The following is a 27,132-nucleotide window of genomic DNA, read 5'->3' on the forward strand; positions in this document are numbered from 1 at the left end:
TATGTCCCACTGAAATAGCTGAAATTTGGCTTTAGTCTTCGTTGGAGGTATAAAACATTCCGACAGAGAATTGCCCGTACAGTTCCACTTTTTGATATAGCCCCAGTAGGACGGTACCGCCCGATTGTGGTAATGCTGAGGTTTTTAAACGCATTATGCAACTGAAATAGGTAAAATTTGGAATTTAGTCTTCGTTGGGGGTATGAAACATTCCGATAGAGAATAGTCGGTGGGATATTACAAATCGGGAGTTTCCGTTCTATGGGGATATATAAAGGCATGGCGTGGGAAAGTGCAGATCTAGCGTGCAGAAAATAAAAGTCGATGCTTTATTTTATGGTAATCGATAATTTTGATGAGAATAACTTCAGATTGACTATTTTACTACATTTATTGATATATTTGGCAATTTTTATATTTCATATATTTTGGTAAAACTCCCATAGAACAGCACCTTCAAATTTTAGTTATTTTGACGATTTTATTTATTTATTTAACAACCGAACATTAATTCAAAGCCATTGGGCCAAAAAGGGTGAATTAAATTATAACAATTCATTGTATGTTATCACTACTCATTATCGGCATTATCCAACTGAAAGAGCTGAAACTTGGAATTTAGCCTTCATTGGAGGTATAAAACATCCAAACATTCCGACAGAGAATAATCGGTACAGGTCCACTTTTTGATATAGCCCCCATAGGACGGTACTCCCAAGTTTGGTAATTTTTAGAGTTTTAGCCGACTTATCCAACTGAAATTTGGCATTTATTCCGACAGAGAATAGTCGGTACAGATTCATTTTTCCATATAGCCTTTATAGAACGGTAACGTCCGATTCTCGGCATTTCTAAAATTTCACCCACATTTCGGTGGGATATTAAGTCCACAGCCTTTAAAATACCGAAAATCGGGTGGTACCGTTCTATGGGATCTGTACGATGGTGTGGACCTATAACGACAAATTTGAGGTGGAAAAGTTATTACAACGAAGGCTAAATACCAAATTTCAGCCATTTCTGTGAGATACTCATTCAAAATACTGAAAATCGGAAAGTACCGTTCTATGGGGCTATATCAAAACTTGGACCGATATAGCCCATTTTCAATACTAAACTTCCTAGGAGTAATATGAACTTCCGTATACAAAATTTGTTTTTTTATGTTAAAAATTGCGAGCTATATCTTGATTTCAACAGACGGACGGATGGATAGACAGACGCACATACATATACATATATACTTTATAGTGAGCCTAATAGGGGTACTTTTGCAAATTAGGTACTTGAAATTATTTACAGTCGAACTTCTCTATAACGTAGCATTGAAGACCGACGAATTGTTATATAGAAAATTTATCAATTTTTATACTAAGAGCGTTGATAAATGAGTTTTGATTCTTCTTTTTAGTGTGAACTACAATAAAAAACCATTGATGAATGTTTTTTGTTTCAGATTTATTGTGCTAACTTAAATGAATAACGTTTTCTCAAAGATTCGTTATAGAGAGACTATTTTGTGTGATAATTTCCCAGATTGGAGACACAGCAGCAAACAAAGAGGACTGGATATCATTTCGTAGTTCGGTTTATGGAACAAATGTTCTGTAAAGAGTCAGCTACGTAAGTAAGCATTAAAAAAACTTCGCTATAGAGAGTTTAAAATAGGTGAACATTTTTAGAAAAAATTCGTGTTTCAATTTCTATTCGTTATAGAGAAAAATGCATTGTAGGGAAGTCGTTATAGAGAAGTTCGACTGTATATATATTTTTGATTTTTTATAAATACTTTTTCAATTTTTTATATATAGTTTTGATTTTTATTCATTGGTTTGGTTTTTTTTTAAATTGTCGGGTTTTCTTCGTTTTTACTTGCTTTGCAAAACTTTTTTGAATTTTTTTAAATTTTTTCTATTAATTTGGTAGAACTTCGGAAAGCTGGTGCGTTTAAAATGTTTAAAAAATCTGTCTAAAGACACATTTTTATGTATTTAATAAGACCACCAAACCATATGAAGATCGGTCAATTCGTTTGCGGGCACCGTCCTTAAAAGTGCCATGTCAAGAAACACGCGTTTCAAGTTTCTATGCTACATACAAATCACAATGCTCATATCTCAGCCAATTTGCGGCATGATCCCTACCAAATGTTCTTCAAAAAAAAGCAATCATTTTTTTCGTTTTTTTTTTAAGTGAGAAGTAGAGTTAACCCCTTAAGAAAACGCCCTTAGTTACGATACATAAAAAGTGATAAATAAAACAAATACAAAAGAATCAGTGGGCTTTGCCGACAGAGGTGTATCCTCAGAGATATGGATTAGGATAAGATCTCAACAGTTTTGCGGGGGAGGTACTTAAAGGAGCGGAGCGGTATAGTCTATTTTGGAAGTCATTCCTCTCGATAGGTCCATTATATCAGGAAACATGGGCTTGCCGAAACGAAAAACATCATATAGTTGTAAGCAGGTCTACTAGGATTACCTTCGGAAAATTTTCTCAGAATTCTCGCCCGGAGCCTTAACCGCACTTAAACAAAAATGTTTACCTAAGTTTGGACCAAATCGATTGCCCGTTTATGAGATATTGCGCTTACCATTTTTACGAATATTTTCGAGCTTTTGTGGGGGGTACCAGATTAATTTGGTTTCAGAACGGCTAGTGCAGAGATTGGGTATTGAACCAATTCAAGCGACTCTCGCTATCGAAGGAGTTGGCGGAAGGTCAAAACAGCAAACCACAGAGTCAATATGGAGATTCAGTCACTAGAAGCTTTTGTATTACCAGACATAGTTCCACCGCAACCAAGCACTGACATCGACGTCACGTCATGGACTATTCCAGAAAACATAAAGCTAGCGGATCCACATTTTTACCAACCGGGCAGAATCGACGTACTGCTTGGAGCAGAGTTTTATTTCAATCTGATTTTATCGCAAGAGATTCTGATGTCTAAGAAACTTCCTATATTGAAGAACTCGAAACTAGAATGGATTGCTAGTGGAAAGGTACAGGCTATAGCAGGAATAGTTACGTGTGCAGTTTTTGGAGAAGATCAACGTGGTCTGGAAGAGTTGTTAAAGCAGTTTTGGGAACAAGATGATGTTGGTGAGGACCAGAAGTTGACACTAGCAGACGAAAGGTGTGAATGTCACTTTAACCAACACACTACAGACAATGAGAGTGGTCGATTTGTGGTGCGACTACCATTTTCAGATGATACAGAAAAGATATCAGAGTCACTGAATCATCAGCGTCCAGATTCTTCGCTCTGGAGCGTCGGTTAGCAAAAGATGCAAATCTTCGCAAGCAGTATGCGAATTTTATGAAGGAGTACGAAGAGTTGGGCCACATGACGAAAATACAACCGAGAGAGGTGCGCGGCAGTCATTACTACATTCCGCATCATTGTGTCCTGCGTCCAGATAGCAGTACGACAAAGCTCAGGGTAGTGTTCCCAAGGTGCAAGTAGACCTGTTTGGGATGCTGTTGCGATTTAGATTACCGCGATTTGTGTTCACGACGGATATCGAGAAGATGTACAGACAAGTACTAGTGGACACGAGGGATCGCAGATATCAGCTAATCGTATGGAGGAGTTCCCCCAGACAAGGAGCTCGAGCACTACATGTTAAATACATTAACATATGGTACGACTTGCGCCCCGTATCTTGCTACGAGATGTCTGAAAAAGCCAGCAGATACAAATTTGCATAAATATCCATTGGGTGCTCCAGCACTTCAGCGAAATTTCTATGTTGACGATGGCATGTGCGGATCCGACAGCTTAACGACCGCAATGGAGATCCAGAGTCAGCTGAATAGGTTGTTGTCAGAAGCAGGATTCAGATTGCGAAAATGGTGTGCCAACCAGGGTTTCGGAGTCGGAGTCGAGCAATTTTGCTGTAGTCGGAGTCTGAGTCGAAAAATATGACTCGATTCCGACTCAGGGCAAAATTTTTTCCACGTTATAGAAATATAACATTAAATTTGGAACAAGAACTTTTTTTAGATCATTATTTATTTTAAAAGAAAGGTATAAGAAAATATATATGCAAATTATATATTATACTAAGTTAAAGGAAAATTCACAGGATATTTACTATCCTTTGAAGTGTAGTCTCTTCACCCCTATTTTGTTGATCCAGTTGATTCGTTACTTTTTTGCAAACAAAAGTAAAGTGCTATGACAGTCGAATTAAGATTGGACCTTTCACCTCTTTCGTCAGAAGTCTTACTCGTCTTCTCACAAAGGTCTATTGGCATGACATAGTGATTTTTTTGATTGACCCCCATCAATCATTGAGAAAATAGTTTTTCTCTGTTATTGTTTCATCATTTTTAGATGACATGTTTCAGTTAAATGGAATGAGGAACCCTTCTGTCAAATATGCTGCCCTTCTAGCTCCGTTTCTTCCATGTCCTTTTTGTTCTTGAACTCAAAGAGTAAAACAAAATTAAATTTTCTACAAAAATTTTCCACCGAAAATTATATGTAGGTTTCCCATATCCAAGAAATCGACATTGTCACGTTTTCATTGTCCTTTATCAGTTTTTACCCGTTGCTTTCTCACAAAAACCGTATGTTTGTGTATTTCGCTAAATTTTGCAAAACCTATTAACTATATATCAAATTCGTATGGTTACGCTTCTGAATTAGACATCATAAATTCGTTGTTGGTTAACGACAGATTCATCTCACCATAACTCAGAAGTCTGACAAACGGCGAATTTTTCTTCTAAGATTCATTATATACTCAATGAGGGCTTTAGCTGTAGACATTCAAATAACCGGATCTGTCCGCCAGGAACATTCGAGTTTTCTACACAATCAATTGTATAAACGCAATTCAATGAAATACATAATCATAGAGTTTTCATGAGAAAGGATCGGACAAAAGTGATAAAGGACAATGAAAACATGACAATATCGATTTCTTGTCTTAGTGGACCCTACATAAAATTTTCCAAGAAACATTTTTGTGGAATATTTTTATGCACAAAATCTCATCGTTTGCTAATTTTTCAGTCCCAGAAAACATACATCTGCCTACGAGCTGAGTGGTGTACAGTTAGCACCGCAAAATGTTTTAATAAAAAACTTGGTAATATTTTTCTCGGGGAAAAAATCATTAAAAATGGCTTTTATTGAGCTTTACAACTGGGGGTCTCCTTTTGAGGCTAAGCACACTAAAATGTTGGCTTACATCCAGTTTGAAACTTGGTCGTGAATTGCTGATAGTTTTTATTGCATGTAGTCCTTACGATTTGTATTGCCCCATCATTTTCACATATTTTGAAGGCTTAAAGATTTCCTCACGCGGAAGAATTCCGTCCAGAATATACTCCTGCAAAAAAGGAAAACCGAAGAAACTTTCTAACTTTGCTATTTGTCAATCTAAGATTCGGCAGAAACAGTATTGATATGTTCGAATGTATTCGAACGAATGCCATTTCTAATGAATATGTAAGGAAAAACTAACACATTAGCCTATATAGGCCAAAATATAGGAAAAAATGAAAATTTTGTGCACATTTTATTCATTTATTGTGGTATAGGAATTCACTCTCGGAGTCGATCCGGAGTCGGAGTCGTGAAAAAACTCGCCTGGAGTCGGTGCCAACCACTTAAAACTATTAAATGGAGTCCCACCAGAGGATTGGGAAGTAGACCTCGACTTCGATAATTCATCAACCAAGGTGCTGGGGTTCACATGGATTCCCCAAGCGGACCGATTTTGCCTGAAGAGTAATATGAGCGAATGCAGCGTGGTAACTAAGCGCAAAGTAACATCTGATTTGTCGAGATTGTTCGACCCATTGGGAATTGCAGGTCCTGTTGTGTCCGCAGCAAAGATCTTTATTCAGCAATTATGGAAGAATAAAATTTGCTGGGATGAGGAACTGCCAGCAGAATTGACATCCTATTGGTTATAGTTTCGAGAGAGTTTGAAGATGCTAAATGATGTCAAGTTACCCAGACATATGTTTAATGGAGAGAAACCAACGAGGATTGAGATCCATACCTTTGTGGATGCTTCAAAAAAGTCGTATGGATCAGTGATGTATCTGCGGGCTATGTTGGCAGACGGAAGGCATATAGTTAGGCTCCTTTGTTCAAAATCAAAAATTGCACTTATAAAAGAGATCACGTTGCCACGGTTGGAGCTTTGTGCCGCTGAGTTGGGAGCAAAACTTACCTCAAAGGTCAAAACACAGTTGGGTTACGAAGATTTGAAGACTATTTATTGGTCAGATTCGCAAATTACGTTGTACTGGATTAACTCGGAACCATCATCGCTGAAGACGCTTGTTGCCAACAAGGTGAAACAGATCCAAGACAGGTCGCTTAGAAATCAATGGCGACCTGTGGGTACAAAAGACAATCCTGCAGATTTTATTTCCAGAGGTATGAAGCCGGATCGTCTGTCAGGATGTATGATGTGGTTTTATGGACCCACATTTCTACACAGAAACAAATCTATCTGGCCGGAACCCTTTTCAAAGAATGGAGAAAATTAGACCGATTTTGAGTTCAAGATAAAGTCTACATTGCCAACGTAGCCTCACAGAGCGGGTTGCAGGATATGATTTATGGAATAAATCACAGGAATTCGAAAGGGTAAAAGGACGCAAGGATGGGTGCTCGACAGAAGTGCTAAACCCCATGGAGTTGAGTCGATCGATGCAGCTAATTGTCAAGACTATTCAAGTGTCGGATTTCGCGAAGGAAATACAGCAGTTGAGGAGGCATGGAGCATTGGACAAATCAAGTTCCATACACAGCTTAACTCCATTTTTGGATGACAAGAGAATACTGAGAGTCGGTGGCAGGTTGGAAGATGCAACCTTAGCATACGACGAAAAACACCCGATGTTGTTACCATACAACGATCCGATTGTGAAACTCGCACGGAACATTGTGCAAAATATCGTGAAGTGCACCAGAGCAAAACCAAAGTTATCAGGCGTTGACTATGGTGGGCCTTTGTGGGTTCACTACAAAATACGAGGAAAGAGGCCACATAAGGTTTACATTGCTGTGTTTGTCTGTTTCGCAACAAAGGCTGTGCACTTGGAAATAGTAACCGATCTGACTACGGAGGCATTCATTGGTGCGTTGAAGAGATTTGTCGCTGGTCGTGGCAAATGTCAAACGCTGTATTCAGACAATGCGACGAACTTTGTAGGGGCTATGAATCAGCTCGACGAATTGAATCAGGCGGTATTTGGAGAGAAGGCAAGAAGAAAATAGCCGACACATGCGCAAGGGAAGGGATAGATTTCCAATTTATTCCTCCAAGAGCTCCACAGTTCGGTGGTCTATGGGAAGCTGCGGTGAAGTCAGCAAAGCAGTTGTTACTTCGCACCACAACTAGCGCGTCATTGACTCACGAAGAATTGGATACGGTCGTCGTCGAAATAGAGGCAATAGTGAACTCTAGGCCGCTGACTCCTGGACACTTTCTTGTGGGGGAACCTTTAACGGCTCAGGTTGATCCATCAGCCAGCCACTCATCTACTTCATTGAAAAGCAGATGGAAGATAGTATCCCAAATTAAGCATGAGTTCTGGAGACGTTGGTCTACGGAGTATCTAACTACTCTGTAAGAAGGATGGAAATGGAGCACATCATCTCCAAATATTGAGCCTGGGCAATTGGTCATCATTAAGGAAGACAACGTTCCTGTAATGCAGTGGCCGCTAGGCAGAATAACCCAAACGTACAAGGGAAATGATGGAGCCGTCCGAGTAGCTGCGACGCAGAGCGGAGAAGTTAAGCGGGCTATAAACAGGTTAGCTCCCTTAAAGGAAGATGAAAATGTGCCTCTGCCAACGTTAAAGAACGTTAGTAGTGGTGAAGGACCATCGTCAAAGCGATTTAAGCCGTCAAACAGCATGTTGATGTCAACAATATTTATGGTTTTGCTATTCATGCCATTATGCTTATGTCAGTCGTTCAGCGTACGTAAGTTTGAAAATAAGCCTTGAATTTACTTCGAAGGCATTGGAGTTACTAAGGTCGTAACAGCAGAGTGGAAACTAATAACTTACTATGACCTTTCCACGTTTTGGGCGGACATGGATGACTTTTCGTCTAGGATAAGAACCCTTCAGGAGTTGAGTAGACTTTCAGGTGAAAATCGAAGCTGCGAGATTGTTTCAGAGGCTCTGGTTCAAGACCAGAAACAGCTAGAAACTGGTACTTTGCACGTCTTTACCAGGCGCACCAGGCGAGGGGCGCTGAACATAGTTGGAAACCTTGCGAACTCCTTATTTGGTGTTTTGGATTCTGAATATGCGGAGCAAATGGCTGTTTCAATTGAGAAGGCAAATGAAGACAAGCAACATCTGCTTGAGCTGCTTGACCAGACATCTATTATTGATTAAAAAATGTATATCATTAGAAGAGATGAAGGGGCGAGTCAATGGACTTTTAGCGACATCCAAGCTGCAATGAATCTTCTAGCTAATAATGTGAAAAAGGAGGAAGATGTTGCGAAGGCAACACAGTCAATTGTTTTCCTTATATTGCAGCTCATGCTACTGTCATCTAAATTGAAAAATGTAGAAGACAACATTATCGACGTGTTAACAGATGCTCATCACAATCGTATAAGCACATTGCTACTGACGCCACATCAGCTGTTGAGCGAGCACCAAACCATCAAGGCTCATATTTCACCATCTCGTGCTCTACCTATTCGAGAAGAGAACTTGACAGAGTTCTTTAAATTAATGACGAGTAAAGGAAGTGTTATTAGAAATAGCATAAAATTTGAGATTCGCTTTCCATTAGTGGATCTCCAACAGTATGATTTATTCAACATGGTTCCCATCCCGATGATACGGTCCGGTCAGTTTACCTTAATCTCAATTAAGTCAGCCGTATTGGCAGTCAATGCTCATCGGGACGAGTTCATATTTCTCACAGCAGATGAAATGCACCGTGGCATCCATACCACGAACGACGTTTTTATCTGCAACAAACAAGCAAAATTTCACAAAGGCGATCGGTCGCATTTATGCGAAGTAAACTTTTTCCTGAATAAATCATCAGAAGCTTGCGACTAGCAGTCAACCGTTTCTCATCAGCCTTGGACCCAAAAGGCTCGGAAGGATCGATGGATGTTTACTCTAGCCAACACGACAGAGTTGACGTTTGTTTGTGGTACAAAAATGACGCATTTAGAGCAGATGAAATGCCCCGTGGCCTCCATACTACGAACGACGTTTTTATCTGCACCAAACAAGCAAAATTTAACAAAGGGGATATGTCTCATTTATGCGAAGAAAAATTTGTTCCTGAATAAATCATCAGAAGCTTGCGACTTGCAGTCAACCGTTTCTCATCAGCCTTGGACCCAAAAAGCTCGGAAGGATCGATGGGTGTTTACTCTAGCCAACATGACAGAATTGACGTGTGTTTGTGGTACAAAAATGACGCATTTAGAGGCACAGGGGGCTGGAACATTAGAGGTTGGGCCCGATTGCACCCTAAACGACACCACCGTTACGATATACGGTCATTATGAAAACAAAACAATTGTACATACATCATATTTGAGACTCAAGGCATTGGACACAATTGCTTCGCCCAGTAAACTTGTTTTGTTAAACACAACATAGAATAACACCTATGAGCTCATTACATTACACCAACAGCTGAAAACCATTGATATCGGAAGTTTCGCCAACACACAACTTCCATTAACACCGTCAATCCAACACCAACACCGAGGCAGTCAATGTCGTCATCATATCATCGACCAGATAGCTTCTTGAACGTCCCCGTTCAATGTGGGGGGAGAATGTTCAAAGAGAACATACATATTTACGTTAGTTAGTTACTCTGCTTTACTTTTTATGTAATGTAGTTTCTAGAGTGTCAGCGAAAAACAGACCTAGTATATTTTCAATTGTTATTTTATGCAGATTAATAACCCAAATAAAGAAACAACTCGATTTGTTTCACATTGCATGGGTTATTGGCTGAAGTAAATTTATTTCCTATTTATTAATGCTTAGTTTACATCACATCATCTCCAAATATTGAGCCTGGGCAATTGGTCATCATTAAGGAAGACAACGTTCCTGTAATGCAGTGGCCGCTAGGCAGAATAACCCAAACGTACAAGGGAAATGATGGAGCCGTCCGAGTAGCTGCGACGCAGAGCGGAGAAGTTAAGCGGGCTATAAACAGGTTAGCTCCCTTAAAGGAAGATGAAAATGTGCCTCTGCCAACGTTAAAGAACGTTAGTAGTGGTGAAGGACCATCGTCAAAGCGATTTAAGCCGTCAAACAGCATGTTGATGTCAACAATATTTATGGTTTTGCTATTCATGCCATTATGCTTATGTCAGTCGTTCAGCGTACGTAAGTTTGAAAATAAGCCTTGAATTTACTTCGAAGGCATTGGAGTTACTAAGGTCGTAACAGCAGAGTGGAAACTAATAACTTACTATGACCTTTCCACGTTTTGGGCGGACATGGATGACTTTTCGTCTAGGATAAGAACCCTTCAGGAGTTGAGTAGACTTTCAGGTGAAAATCGAAGCTGCGAGATTGTTTCAGAGGCTCTGGTTCAAGACCAGAAACAGCTAGAAACTGGTACTTTGCACGTCTTTACCAGGCGCACCAGGCGAGGGGCGCTGAACATAGTTGGAAACCTTGCGAACTCCTTATTTGGTGTTTTGGATTCTGAATATGCGGAGCAAATGGCTGTTTCAATTGAGAAGGCAAATGAAGACAAGCAACATCTGCTTGAGCTGCTTGACCAGACATCTATTATTGATTAAAAAATGTATATCATTAGAAGAGATGAAGGGGCGAGTCAATGGACTTTTAGCGACATCCAAGCTGCAATGAATCTTCTAGCTAATAATGTGAAAAAGGAGGAAGATGTTGCGAAGGCAACACAGTCAATTGTTTTCCTTATATTGCAGCTCATGCTACTGTCATCTAAATTGAAAAATGTAGAAGACAACATTATCGACGTGTTAACAGATGCTCATCACAATCGTATAAGCACATTGCTACTGACGCCACATCAGCTGTTGAGCGAGCACCAAACCATCAAGGCTCATATTTCACCATCTCGTGCTCTACCTATTCGAGAAGAGAACTTGACAGAGTTCTTTAAATTAATGACGAGTAAAGGAAGTGTTATTAGAAATAGCATAAAATTTGAGATTCGCTTTCCATTAGTGGATCTCCAACAGTATGATTTATTCAACATGGTTCCCATCCCGATGATACGGTCCGGTCAGTTTACCTTAATCTCAATTAAGTCAGCCGTATTGGCAGTCAATGCTCATCGGGACGAGTTCATATTTCTCACAGCAGATGAAATGCACCGTGGCATCCATACCACGAACGACGTTATTATCTGCAACAAACAAGCAAAATTTCACAAAGGCGATCGGTCGCATTTATGCGAAGTAAACTTTTTCCTGAATAAATCATCAGAAGCTTGCGACTAACAGTCAACCGTTTCTCATCAGCCTTGGACCCAAAAGGCTCGGAAGGATCGATGGATGTTTACTCTAGCCAACACGACAGAGTTGACGTTTGTTTGTGGTACAAAAATGACGCATTTAGAGCAGATGAAATGCCCCGTGGCCTCCATACTACGAACGACGTTTTTATCTGCACCAAACAAGCAAAATTTAACAAAGGGGATATGTCTCATTTATGCGAAGAAAAATTTGTTCCTGAATAAATCATCAGAAGCTTGCGACTTGCAGTCAACCGTTTCTCATCAGCCTTGGACCCAAAAAGCTCGGAAGGATCGATGGGTGTTTACTCTAGCCAACATGACAGAATTGACGTGTGTTTGTGGTACAAAAATGACGCATTTAGAGGCACAGGGGGCTGGAACATTAGAGGTTGGGCCCGATTGCACCCTAAACGACACCACCGTTACGATATACGGTCATTATGAAAACAAAACAATTGTACATACATCATATTTGAGACTCAAGGCATTGGACACAATTGCTTCGCCCAGTAAACTTGTTTTGTTAAACACAACATAGAATAACACCTATGAGCTCATTACATTACACCAACAGCTGAAAACCATTGATATCGGAAGTTTCGCCAACACACAACTTCCATTAACACCGTCAATCCAACACCAACACCGAGGCAGTCAATGTCGTCATCATATCATCGACCAGATAGCTTCTTGAACGTCCCCGTTCAATGTGGGGGGAGAATGTTCAAAGAGAACATACATATTTACGTTAGTTAGTTACTCTGCTTTACTTTTTATGTAATGTAGTTTCTAGAGTGTCAGCGAAAAACAGACCTAGTATATTTTCAATTGTTATTTTATGCAGATTAATAACCCAAATAAAGAAACAACTCGATTTGTTTCACATTGCATGGGTTATTGGCTGAAGTAAATTTATTTCCTATTTATTAATGCTTAGTTTACATTTTTACCATAGCACTTAAGTTAATCAAAATGTCTAAATACTCATTGGCAATAAAGAATCTAGGTAGTTTACAAGACATTGTAAAGCTATCTAGGTTTGCACAATTCAATTTTTGTGTACATCCGATTTTTATTACATTATTAATCAAGTTTTTTGACTGCGTTGAATCTAAAATGTCAAAGTAGGGGTAGTTCCCTCAAAAAAAGTTTCCAAAGCCCTGAAAATATCTAAAATCGGGAGGTACCGTAGTATGGGGCCTTTACCAAAACATGGAGCTAGCTTGACAACTTTTCGTGGAGAAGTGCTGTGCAAAATAGGAGCTTCAAATGTCAAATTACAGCAAGTTCAGTCAAGAAATAAAGCTAACATTCTCAAAATATCGAAAAACGGGAAGTACGCTTATATAGGGTCTATACAATATTGCCGAATCTGACGACTTATCGTTATTTTGACGAATTTCGGCCCAAAAGTGTAAATTACATGAAATATAACAGGATAACTACATTTTAAAAAAAATTTAACGTATGAATTTAAAGAAAACAATTTTGCAAACTCGATTTAATGAACTTGTTTACGGTTCTTAGCTATTTCCGGCCAGATGGGCTATATTTAAGTACAAAGAGGAAAAAATCCTCTCTAGCATATGTCCAAATCATAATTTTTAGCAAACATATATTTGTTTGCAACCACTCCCAAACACAACATATGTTTGTGTAATGCAAACAAATATATGCTTGGGTGCAAACAAATATTTGTTTGGGTGTAATATAAATACAAACCCAAAAGCCACAAAAAACAGACACATACATGCATACACATAAATTAATAGTATTTGTTTGAAGGGTATAGAAATACAAAGTACAAAAGCCAATACAAAGACTGCAGAATAAAGCTTTAAAATCTGTAGCAAAACTCTCATTCATATGTAATAATAAAATGGTGCATCCATATTGCAAATACACATATGTATGTATATGAAAAATGGATTTATGTTATTGCCAAAATTCTTTTTCGTTTAGGATTGTTAATAGATGAAAATCGTATACCTATCTCGTTGTGGAAAATGTAGGAATCAAGGGATGTAAAAAAGGAAAGACGCGGACGTCCATTCTTAGTGAGTGCTCGTAAGACACTGATTTATTCATAAATATTTCACCTACGAACTACTTATGACAATCTAATTTAACCTAATGCAACATTCATACATACACATTATACATACACATACATACATACACATTAATCAGGGACGTACGCAGGATTTCATTTCGGGGGGGGGGGGGGCCCAACTTGACCAAAAATCATGAAAATTAAAAATGTTGTGTATGGTTACATAGAGCTAGTTTAAAGGTTTTTTAGTTGATTTTATGTATGTATATGCAATATTGCCACAAAGTATATACATTCAATAGAGAGATCACAATATTTTAGAAGCAAGATTGAAATTTGGAATGTTAGTCTTTGGATGTATAGAATTGAAAGTGAAGTTTAACCAAATTCTCCAACGGTGTTTGCACCACTATGCTTTTCGGGAATACCTGTGGTTAATGTTCAGATGGTGTGCGCAGTATCAGGCAACTTCTTTCCCACTTCCGATTAATGAAAAGGCTTGTTTTCTTATGTTTTACACTGAATTCCTTTTATTGTTGATTATAGCCGTATTTAATAAAGGGTATGGGGATGGCGATAGGCACTGGATTTCCACTATTTACTTTTGAGTCACTTTAATGTATGTATATTTTGTTCTAGCACTTATTACTGTTTTTGCCGGTTGATGTGAAAAAAGTGAAGAAATTTTCTTTCTCGAAATGTCAGACTACAAGACTACAAAGCTGATAGCTTTTGTAATCAACGCCGTCAGCTTTGTTTGTCATGTTTGATTTAAGGCCAAAACACAACTATAGTGTTGTAATTAGAACACGTAACCATATCGCCACCCCATTGCCCAAAGGGCAATAAAAGATAAGAGTAATTTAATTCAATAGATATATGCGAAAGACTATATATCTTTATTCCTAAGGAAACTTAGACTTATTTCAAAAGACTTATAAGACTATATGCTACAAGGATGGGAGTTCATTAAATGATAGATGAGAGTTAAGTATGATATACACATTGATTTAAATTCAAATATCAAAATAAAAGTTATGAACAAGTTCGTTACCAAGTTTAAAACACAACAAAAATAAAGCATATTTCATGGTATGAGGAATAGGTGATATAAAGGTAGTATTAGTATATGAATGTATTTAATAAAGAACATGGTGAACTTAAATATTTTAAATAATGATAATACTTCATGTTACAGTTTCCGTTGGCAGCTCAAACAAACATTTTGCGACGGCGTGGGTTATACATTATGTCTTCTTCTGTCTTCTTCCCCTCACCAAAAAATACAGGCCCAAATGTGGTATGGTGAATCAACGTCTGGCCTGCCCGGCCAATCACATTGCCGGTAAAGATCTGGTGGGCTACATCGGCACCCAAAATCAGATGATAGGGTTCAGGCTTATTCCAGCTAGGATCCCCAATTGTGGCGCGGCCGACGATGGGATGATCCCAAGTCCAGATGCTCTCGAGTGGGGCTGATGGTGTTTTGCCATACCGAGTGTCTTCAATCACACATCTGACGTGAACCTGGTCACGATCGAATATGCGGTGTTGAAGCCTTATTGAGGTGTAGCCCCGGCGAATTTCGCACTTATAATTTTTGGCAGCGTCCATAGTTATTGCTGAGAGTTTATGTGAGGGGTCGATTACAACCCGAGCCATTTCACACCAGTCGGCTTTGGTGGGGTACAATCGTACAGTTGCGGTCATGGGGAAAAATACATTTCCTGTATCCACGGGGTGGAGGAGAGAATGGTGGTCGCCACGGCATCGAAAACAGCGATTACGACTGGGACAGTCACTACGACCATGGGACTGCGCCAAGCAGTTTTTGCAGAGATCGAGCTGTTCCACCTTACGGCGTCGTGCACTTATACATAAAGCGAGGAACCGGGTGCAGTCGCTGATGGAGTGGAATCGTGTGCAGACCGGGCACGGGTAATTTTCATTGAAATTTGACATTCTGTGTGGAGAGAAGAAATCAATTAGTATTTGAGAGACGAAATTTTCTAATGAGCTACAGCAGATATCTAAAATACGGTTTCTTATGTGCCACGGGGAAGGAGTATCATTTTATGGACCAGGCGAGTTATTAAGCCATTTTGAGTCTTAAGTTCTGCAACTCTCACACGGTCATCTGCACCTAGGAATACTTTCACTACTCGGCCCAAACGCCATTCGTTAGGACACACAGGCTCATTTCTTATAACTACCAGATCGTTAAGTTGAAGATCAGGTTGGGGATTCTTCCACTTATTACGCTTATTTAATTCCCTTAAATACTCATCTTTCCAACGTCTACAGAATTCATGTTGCAAAGCCTTTAGCTTCCGCCACCGATTCATAAGACTTTCAACATGCGATAATTCTTCGGGTTCCGCTGGGACTAAAATAGGGCCACCGATGAGAAAGTGGCCCGGAGTGAGGGCGGAAATATCGTCAACTTCATCAGATAGAGATGCTAAGGGCCTTGAATTTAAACATGCCTCTATGGTAACGAGAAGAGTAGAAAATTCTTCAAACGTATACTTCATCTGACCACTGACTTTTTTCATGTGCATTTTGAAGCTTTTAACTCTGGCCTCCCACAAACCACCCATATGTGGAGCCGAGGCCGGAATAAAATGCCAGGATAACCTTTGGTGGCCATATTTAAGAATTGATCGTTCTCTTACTTCTTTTACAAGAGCCACGAAGTTTGAGTCAATTTGACGAGCGGCACCAACGAAATTTCTACCATTATCAGAGAACATCTGATGTGGACAACCGCGGCGGGAAACGAAGCGAGCCAACGCAGCCATGAACGCTGGAGTCGAGAGATCACTCACAGCCCTAAATGAATCGCTTTAGTCGAGAAACAAACGAAGAGACATGCATAACCTTTCGTGATACGACAGTATCTGCCTGTGAAACTTTTTATTTCAAAAGGCCCCGCAAAATCAACACCTGTGTTGGTGAATGGCCTGCTAAAACTGGTTCTTTCTTCGGGCAATGGTGCCATTATTTGGCTTTGAAACCTTTTCTTATACAGAATACATTCCTTACAATTCCGGATATGAAATTTAACTAAATTTTTTGCTCGTAATATCCAACACTGTAGGCGGATGGTATTTAAGACTAATCTTGGGCCACCATGCATTACAAGTTTATGAATAAAATCAACATACATCCTCGCTAACCGGCTCTTATACGCCAATATAACTGGATGTCTCTCATTATATGATAAGCTCGAAGTGGAACCAAGTCGACCATTTGCTCTTATGACACCATGCTTGTCCAAAAATGGACTCAGTGCTAACAAGGGACTGGTAGCTGGAAGTTTCCTATTATTTTTAAGACAATGGAATTCTTCTGGAAAATGGCGAACCTGAGATAAGTGAAAGAGACGACTTCTGGCAAAGTTCAATTCGTCGGCAGTCAAACGTTTTGACAAAACTGTAACTCCTTTACCATTCTTTAACCTGTGGAAGTATCGAAAAATGTAGGCAGTGACATGGATAGCCGTGGATAGCGAAGAGTAGTTTTCCAAAATGTCATATGAAACCTCGGATTTGAACGACTCGTTAGGGGTACATGATCTAGGAACGTGAACTTTAACGGGCTTGGATTCTTCCAACGTTTCCAAGGGTTTTGATGATACGGGCCACATAGATTTATCTTGAACTAACCACTCAGGTCCGTGCCACCACAAACTGCTTTTTTCTAATTCCGAAGGAACCAGCCCCCGGGTTGCTAGATCAGCGGGATTGTCTTGTGAAGCTACATGGGACCAACTCTTATTACCAACCTTTTCCAATATACGAGCAACCCTATTTGCTACAAAAGTTTTCCAACAACATGGTGGCTTTTTGAGCCACGCCAAAACTATTGTTGAGTCAGACCACAAATGTAAGTCGTAGGAATTAGGTTCAAAATTGGGCAACATACTTTCAATCAACTCTGCCAACAACGTAGCCCCACATAGTTCCAACCTTGGCAACGATGGTTTCTTTATCGGAGCCACCTTTGTCTTTGCAACTAATAAGTTTGAACTAATAGTATTTCCTTCTTGAATCCTTACGTAAATTGTGGCAGCATAAGCTACCTCTGAAGAGTCACAGAAACCATGGTACTCAACTTAACTTTGTGGGGTATAGCCGATCCAACGGGGAATTGTAATGCTATCTACTTCATTGTATTTTGTAATAAAATGTTTCCATTTCTGTAAAGCTACAGGTTTTATATTATCATCCCATTCTATCTTGTCGAGCCACATATCCTGCATGATGATTTTTGCTGTTATTATGACTGGAGCCAACCATCCGGCAGGATCAAAGAGTCTGGCTATCAGCGATAATACTTCCCTTTTTGTATAGGTGTCTTTATTAATAATCTTCTCTGTGACAAAATAGAAAATATCTTCTGAGGCATTCCAGCGTACTCCAAGAGTCTTTGCTGTACTTTTCTCATCGAGACACAAAAAACTTTCATTTAAGAGATGATCTACTGGCAAACCCTCTAGAATATTTGCAGAATTAGCAGTCCATTTTCTTAATTCAAACCCCGCTGTATCAAGAATGCCTACTAATTGTTTGCGGGCCACTTTGGCTTCAGAGACACTATGAGCTCCTACTAATGCGTCATCCACATACATGGAATTTCGCAGAATATGAGCTCCAACTGGAAAAATAAATTCTTCGTCATCTGCCAGCTTTAACAGTGTTCTAAGTGCTAAATACGGTGCACAGTTAACACCAAATGTGACCGTTTTTAAGACATAATCAGCAATTTCATCATTCTCAGACTCCCTGTAGACAATTTTCTGATAACTACTATGTTTTGGGTTTATCATAATTTGTCTATACATCTTACTAATGTCTGCATTGAAAACAAACTTAAAGAATCTCCATTTCAATACAAGGACCACTAAATCTGTTTGAAGAACAGGGCCTACATACAGCATATCATTCAAGCTAACTTTATTAGAAGATGGGCTGGATGCATTAAAAACTACTCTTAACTTTGTTGTGGTACTCTCAGGCTTAAACACTCCATGATGAGGCAAATAGTATCCTGAAGTACTGTCTTCGTCTTTTACTCTTTGCATGTGCCCTAGCGATATATATTCTTTAATGACGTCATCATATAGCTTCTTGTACTCTGGATTTTTTAATAAGGACTTCTCATTTCTCAAAAACTGTCTGATTGCTATGAATCTATTAGGACCTACTGGCTCAGCTTGGGGCTTAAATGGCAGGTCTACAACATATCGACCATCTACGTTTCTTTTTGTCGTAGAGCAGTATATAGCTTCACACTTTTTGTCATCTTCTGATAACAATTTCTTGTGGGACACCTCTTCTAATTCCCAGAACTTAGCTAGTTGTTCGTCTATTGACAATTTCTCAGAATAAGAGACTCTAGTATTGAAATTTTGAATTCTCTTACCAGATGGACCAGTTACGATCCAACCAAATATTGTCGCCTGAGCCACAAGTGTATCAACTATCTCATGCCGTACTCCTCCTTTCAGTATGCTGGGATACAAATCTCCACCCAATAATATGTCGATCTGGCCACTTTTGTAAAAATCTGGATCTGCATAGTCCAGTTTTGGCAGATTCGACATTGCCTGTTCACAAAGAGAGTGTGTAGGAATGTTTCCAGTAACATGAGACACAACTAAAGCTTCTACTTTAAGTGAAATATTGGAATCTATCTTCGAACTTATTTCAAAAGAAGCCATCTTGTTAGTTCTACTAACAACTTCTCCTCCCAAGCCTGTCACCTCAGCTGCTATAGGGACAGTTGGTAACTTTAGAAGCTTTTGAATTCTTTCAGAAATAAAAGTCTCGTCAGAACATGGGTCTATCAATGCTCGAACTCTATAAGTTGAGCCAAAATGACAAATATCAACCCATGCAGTAGCTAACATCACCTTTTTTGTTGCTGTAGTATGATGATTTTGCACCGTCACAAGAGTATTTCGTACTTCCGTGGACTGTATATTATCATTATTTGAGGAATTTGATTGACTTGAGACATGTGGTAGAACTTTTTGTTGATTTTGAGTAATCTTCTTGACGAAGTCTCTATGCAACAAAGTGTGATGTTTTTTCTGACACTTCGAGCAACCATTTGGACTTGTACAATTTACATACTAGTGTCCTACCTTCAAGCAATTAAAGCAAAATTTAAACTTTCTGAGAGTTGATGCTCTTTCTTTTTGATCCATTGCAAGAAACTTGGTACAAGAGCTAATTTTGTGAGCTTCCCTACACAGTTTGCATTGTGGGATCTCCACTTTAGAATGATAAGCTTTTTGACTTTTTATGTTAACACTGGTTTGATGACTTCTATGAGAGACATTCCTTGAATTATTGGGCCACAGAGCATTCGTGGTTATAATATCTGATACGCTTTCTAAGGCGTGATATCTATCGGTCAGAAATTCATTCATTTCTTTCCAGGACGGGACTTCAGTTTTACTCTTTACTGATTGCTCCCAAAGATTTAATGTTTGTTCAGAAAGTTTTGAGGAACACAGAAAAACAAAAATAGGATCCCATGAGCGTATGTCGATCTCGTATAATTTCAAAATGGAAATGCAATTATTCACATCTCTCTGCAATCTTTTTACTTCAGTAGAACATTCAGATTGGCAAGAGGCCATGTTGAAAAGAAGCTTTAACTGACTGTTGATTAAAACACGTTTGTTTTCGTATTGATTTTTTAAATTCGCCCATGCGATATCAAAGTTTTCTGCGGTTAGAGCTATATTTCTGTTAATCTCCCTAGCCTCACCGTCAGTTTTCTGAAACAAGTAAAATAATTTTTCAACAGCACTCAATCCTGTGTTGTTTATGAAGATTGCTGTGAACAGGTCTCTAAATGTGGGCCACGAAACGTAGTCACCACGAAATATTGCTGTATCACATGGGGGTACATGTACCTACATTTTCTGCTTTTGAGCCACTGTTTCTGTACGGGCCTCTTTATCAACGATTTTCTTCCAGAACCTCTTCAAAATTCTCAGTACTCATTTTCGGTTATACCACAATGCAAATTATACAATAAAATACACTAAATTCGAGCTACAGACCCTTTTTGCTAGAACTCATACAACAATTTCTCTTACTTTGCCAAAGTTGTCACAAACGAACCAACTTATTTTGTTAAACATTTACATCTGCAGCCACGAGACTGAAGTTATGAAAAGACCAGATATACTTAACATGCAAGTAAATACCAATTGAAATATAATATAGGTTATTATCACCAAGTCGTTTATATTTCCAAGCAATTTAAATATCTAACTGAAGTGTAATATATTCTCTTTTTTCAAGCAAAATTATTTACTGGGATTCCCAAACTTTAAACGAGACACTGAATCGGGTTTCTCTTTAGCTCTAAATACTTCTTAGTCCCATAAAAGTTACCAAAAACGTTCATAATTTGTAAAAAATGCTTCACGGAACACAGAAATCTTAAACGTTGTAGAGTTTACCTACGCACAATATTTTAATCAGTAGGAAAGATGCCGAGAATATTAACATAACCTCCAGCTTGGTACTTGACAAGTAAGAACAATCTCTACCAAGAAGAACAGTACGACTCGAATGCAAAATTTTAATTTCACTGAGTTGTTCTTATTATTTTGAGGCACAAATATCGATAATATTTCTTCTTTTCAACAAAGCCGGCATTCCATTAAATATTTTCTTGTGTTTAAATTGAGAAATATTAACAAAAACACTGTAATAATTCTTTATATCTTATAACTTTGAGAGGAAAAAACTCTTGGCTCCAATTTCAATAAGTCACAGTCATTATAAATCAGCATTCATGAATTCATACACATATTAAGGGAGACAACATACAATGTTTCACAGTTCAGAAATTTTTCTTTAAAAAAATTATTTTTCTACCACCCGTTTACGAGCCACGCTAATATACTGGTACATAAGTAACCAAACCAAACTGATTCCTTATTTATGTTAAACAAAGATGGTGACACATTCCCTTTATGTACTCTTTTATATTATGTTTAGCAATGCTCTCAACTGCATACGGATTCTATTTACTATTCATGTACCGTTTTGTATGTACATATGTATATTTGTTGGATGCTAATTTAACCTTCAATAAAGTATGGCTTTTGTTGTACATCATCGTATGAAACACACTTCCAGCGGGGAACACATTTTTAAATTCACGAAACACAGGATAAAAAATTTATACATACGCACCTTAAATTATTTGCTGGCGTTGTAGGCCGAGGACCAATGTTTGCACCACTATGCTTTTCGGGAATACCTGTGGTTAATGCTCAGATGGTGTGCGCAGTATCAGGCAACTTCTTTCCCACTTCCGATTAATGAAAAGGCTTGTTTTCTTATGTTTTACACTGAATTCCTTTTATTGTTGATTATAGCCGTATTTAATAAAGGGTATGGGGATGGCGATAGGCACTGGATTTCCACTATTTACTTTTGAGTCACTTTAATGTATGTATATTTTGTTCTAGCACTTATTACTGTTTTTGCCGGTTGATGTGAAAAAAGTGAAGAAATTTTCTTTCTCGAAATGTCAGACTATAAGAATACAAAGCTGATAGCTTTTGTAATCAACGCCGTCAGCTTTGTTTGTCATGTTTGATTTAAGGCCAAAACACAACTATAGTGTTGTAATTAGAACACGTAACCAAACGGAATTGAAGCAATTACATTACCTCTTATTTGGCATTTTGGGTTCTAAATCCCACAGAAAATAGCTTTCGAAAGATTTTCTATAATTCAAGGCAATTAGCATAATTTTTAAAAATATCGTAAGTAAAATGGATTTTGGAAATCCTTTTGAGGGAGAACCTCCAAGCAAAAAGTGGTGAAAATAGATCCACCTTCGAATACAGGGATTGCAATCGCGAATATGTCAAATAGAGATATACAGTGGTTGGAGGATATAAACAGTTCGGCCCGAAAGCCTTTTCTTCTTTAAAGTACATATCCAGATATCAAACACTAATTTCAGTCCCATTAAAATTAGTTTTTTTATTATTGCAAGAAAATAATTTTCTTTAATGACACCAAAACTTTACTATTTTACCAAAAGCGATAGAGTCCGTAAAATCCAACTAAAAACTCAGAAAATTACATTAAAAAAGAACAAAATTTTTATCAAGAGCCGGGCGATACAATCAACGACTCATAGACTCCGAATCCAACACGCAGTACCGTTTGATAGTCCCGAAAAAATGGGTTAAGTCGAAAAACTCCATCTGATACCTCAATGGTTGTTGTTGCCACTTATTAATATCTGAATTGTACGACTAGAAGTTTATGGACTCGATGACATTAAAAACTTTCCAAAGACCAATCACTTCTGTCGGCACAGCAGAGGCAAACTTATGAAAATTCATAACTTTTGTTTTCCGGAAAACAATTAAAAAGTGACAGCCTGTGTGAGTTGAAACTTTAATATCGAATCGAATACGGGCTACATAGCCAAAAATTTTTTTTTATTAATTGTATATCCAGGAAGTTTCAGATAATATGGATAATATTTGGGGTATACAATTTCACGATTGTTGGCGTTGCGGATAAATGCTTATGTTGTGCTCAAAAATTTGGCTTAAAGAAAGCCCAAATGTTTTGCACTTTTGTACAGAAGATACCTTAAAGAATCGACTGATATAGTCCATTTTGGAAGTCATTCCTTTTGATAGTTATGGTGTCAAGCCGTCAATTTAGTTAGTCGCCGTAAGATTTAGAGCTTTTGGACCACTCCTGACATAACCATGGATTTACTCACGAAAAATACGATATCACTGTAAACAAGACAGCAAGGAGTACCATTGGTCAAAATGTGCAATGACTCTTCGAATAGCCCTTAAACTACACTTATGTTGAATTTTGTGAGGGATGTATCCGAAGATGTTGTCCCGAATAATTGAAAATTTGTGTTGGAGGAACCTGAAAGAGTTGATCGATATAATCCATATTCAAACCTAATCTATGTCTCACAAAAATCGATTTGGACTTTCGAGAGTTATTGTGCTCAAGATTATAGGGAAACTTTTTGAAGTCTTGCGGGGAAAATGTCCAAGGAGTGGACCGATATGACTTAAAGTTTGGATAAAATATTGGGAGATCCAAAATTTGGACCAAATCTATTGATCTGTTCGGATGAACTGGAATAAATCAACTCCAAATTGTTTGACGCGGGTTTCGTCAAATCATTATTTCGCTGAGGTACATTTTTATCATTAGCCTAACGGCTGAGGGTACACTATCACGGTGCTCGTGAACCAACGTTAAATGAAAGGAGTTTACAACTGGGAATTTCTGCGGGTTCTAAAACAGCAATGTTCATAGATGAGAAAAATCCAAAACTAAGAAATAATCGCTGCAGGGATTTTTAAATAAATCACGGCCAAAGTTTTTAAGTTTTCGCGATTTGTTTGAAAACGGCAAGTCTTATCGAAATGGGACTAGAAAAAAATCTTATAGCTGCTAAAATTCTCTACAAGATTGGCATTCGCAATTTTTTTTCTAGGTAGTACCATTTTTGAGATATATAAGTTTAAGACGATACAGTCAGTGAAATGAAACCTACGAAAATATCATAAAGGACAATATTATAGAGAATTTTCACTGCAATTTTCTTTAGTTCCATTTCACAGCAAAATCATAAAAAAAAAACTAAAAAACCCCAAAAAATTTGAACTTTGACCGCGATTTATTTAAAAAGCGCTTCGGCGATTTTGTTGTTTTTTATTTTTCTCATCTATGAACCACCAATAAAAACAGGTGTAACCTTCTTTCACTTAAAGTTGGTTCAAGAGCGCCATGACATACAATACAAATTGCAAATTGGAAAAAAATCAGATGTGCATGCTATTTATAGCAGATATTATCACTTTATGATACACAACAATAAATTAATAAATTTTTCTCCATTACTTTCTCACAATATTTAGAAATAAGTTGATATAAAATAGGAATACAAAATTTTGATTAAGACAGTAAAACAAGTTTCTAATTGTTTTTCGAGATATACTCCACAGAGAAACCTTGATATGTCGTACATATTGTCCAATAGACATTTCCTTTCATGTACTTCTAATCCGTACAATACTGAATTTGTAAACGTTTTGAATACGCAATGAGTTTAAAGCCTCAAGGCCTTTATATTCATTACAGAATTCCACAACACTGACTTGGGGCAAAAGAAGGAATTCAGTTTTACTGGAAGTTTCTCTCAAAAAGAGTATTTAAAGAAAAAAGGTTTAAATATTTCTTAGACAACTTCTTAATAAAGTACATTTTCAGTACATAACCTTCAGAACAATATAAGTTTTCATTTGAAATTTCAAAAACAAAAAATTATTTTAGAGAAAAAACGTAAAAATATGTTAAAGTAGCTCAAAAAATCTAGTCAGATCAAACCAACTAAGGGGGTGGGGGGCCAGGGCCCCCCTTGCCCCCCCCCCCCCCTGCGTACGTCCCTGACATTAATTAATGGCTTCTTTTGAAGGGCATAGAAATACAAAGTACAAAAGCCAATACAAAGACTGCAGAATAAAGCTTTAAAATCTGTAGCAAAACTCTCATACATATTTAATAATAAAAAGGTGCATCCATATTTCAAATACACATATGTATGTATATGAAAAATGGATTAATGTTATTGCCAAAATTCTTTTTCGTTTAGGATTGTTAATAGATGAAAATCGTATACCTATATCGTTGTGGAAAATGTAGGAATCGAGCTTTCTGTGCTTTTTAAGAGAGCTGTAAAAAAGGAAAGACGCGGACGTCCATTCTTAGTGAGTGCTCGTAAGACACTGATTTATTCATAAATATTACACCTACGAACTACTTACGAACAATCTAATTTAACCTAATGCAACATAACAATAATTTTTATCTATTCTTAGAACATTAAAATGCTGCTTGTCCCATCATTCAAGTGGTCTTTTCTACCCTTTGTGTGCAACGACATGTGTGTGTGTGTAATACACAGTCGTATGCACAAGAGTAAAAGATCAAATACATTAATAAGTATGTAGATGATATTTTAGCTATTATTAAGAAAGACGAAACAGATGAAATCCTATCTACAATGAACAAGTACCACAACAAGATCAAATTTACAATAGAAATAGAAAAGGACAACACAATATCATATCTGGATACTAAGCTACAGAGAGAGGGAAATAAAATAGTTTTTGATTGGTACTCGAAAGAAACTTCATCTGGAAGACTAATCAATTTCAACGCAACACAACCAAAGACACAAATACTTAACACAGCCAAAAATCTCATTTATCGTGTTTTATCTATTAGTGACGAACAATTCCACAGCAAGAATACAATGGCAGCAACAAACATTTTGAAAAATAACAGCTTTCCAACAAAAATCATAAATAATTTAATAGAAGAAACAAAGAGAAAAATCAAAAAAGAAGAAGACAATTCAATGACGACAAAGGAAAACTCATCACCTAAAAAATTTTACAGTGTTCCATATATTCCTGGCCTTTTTGACAGTTATCACCTACGTCAAATAATAAATAACAACAATGCCAGCTTTGCATACAAACCAAACACAACATTACGCACATTATTTACGAATACAAGAACACCTATAGAAAAACAACAACAAAGCAATGTGGTCTACCAAATTGAATGCAAAGGTAAACCAGAAGAGAAATGTAATAAGATTTACATCGGAACAACAAAAAGAACTCTGAGTACACGAATGACTGAACACAAGCTAGACATAGAAAAACAAAAGGAAACAACAGCGCTAGCACAACATGTTCTCAACACAGGTCACTCTCCAGATTTTGACAATGTGCAAATAATAGATAAAGAGAGAAATGAAAAGAAGAGACTGATTATAGAAAGCTTACATATCCAAAAAAACATTGACAGAACGATAAACATGAAAGAAGATACTGACAATATAAGCTGCAGTTATGGAATCGCAATAAAGTAACCCGCTGTGATATTAGTTCTAAGTCGTGTGAATTGTCTTTTATGTTTTAAATATAAGATTTAATGAAAACACGCCTTATAATAATATTGTAAGTTTAAAATTATTGGCAATTCTAAGATCATTCTCGCACTGAAGAAATTGTGAAATATTTTATTTTATTTAATAGACGATTTCCCCTGATGACGTTACCAAGAAAGTGACGAAACGTTGGGAAAAAAAGCAATAAACCTCCTTGTTTTATTTGCTAAAGTACCAAAGGTCAATAAGCTAATCAAATAATACAAAAAAATTAACAACATTTGACCAAAATAAAAAACAACACAAACACACAACGGATAGCCAGCCGGAAAAAAACACATATTAAATATTATAAAATACACATTTCACCAGAACGAGACCATAATGAAGGGCTACTTCAAACACATAACACTAAAATATGACAACAACACTTGCCACAGCATGAAGCAATACTGCAATGAACTAAAAAGGCTAACACAACAACAACTCAGATTAAAATTCCTACTAGAATGCAGAAGCTATGGTGTCATCCCTAACCACACACAACACACAACAACTAAGGTAAAGCAATTATTCCACAATA

General features: G+C 37.6%; 1 protein-coding gene and 1 long non-coding RNA gene across 7 annotated transcripts in view; both read left to right on the forward strand.

Annotated features, from left to right (window-relative positions):
- Positions 1 to 27,132, forward strand: part of Ca-alpha1D (Ca[2+]-channel protein alpha[[1]] subunit D) — a 1,669,376-nt gene that overhangs the window by 1,400,397 nt on the left and 241,847 nt on the right. The gene's annotated exons all lie outside the window — the stretch shown is intronic.
- LOC141388115 (uncharacterized) lies at positions 26,193 to 26,758 on the forward strand. Its single transcript, XR_012408727.1, has 2 exons — positions 26,193 to 26,619; positions 26,698 to 26,758. It is a non-coding gene; the product is annotated as an uncharacterized lncRNA (long non-coding RNA).

Source organism: Musca autumnalis, unplaced genomic scaffold (genome assembly GCF_047663935.1).
Source record: "Musca autumnalis isolate F117 unplaced genomic scaffold, ASM4766393v1 scaffold_6, whole genome shotgun sequence".
Classification (NCBI taxonomy): domain Eukaryota; kingdom Metazoa; phylum Arthropoda; class Insecta; order Diptera; family Muscidae; genus Musca; species Musca autumnalis.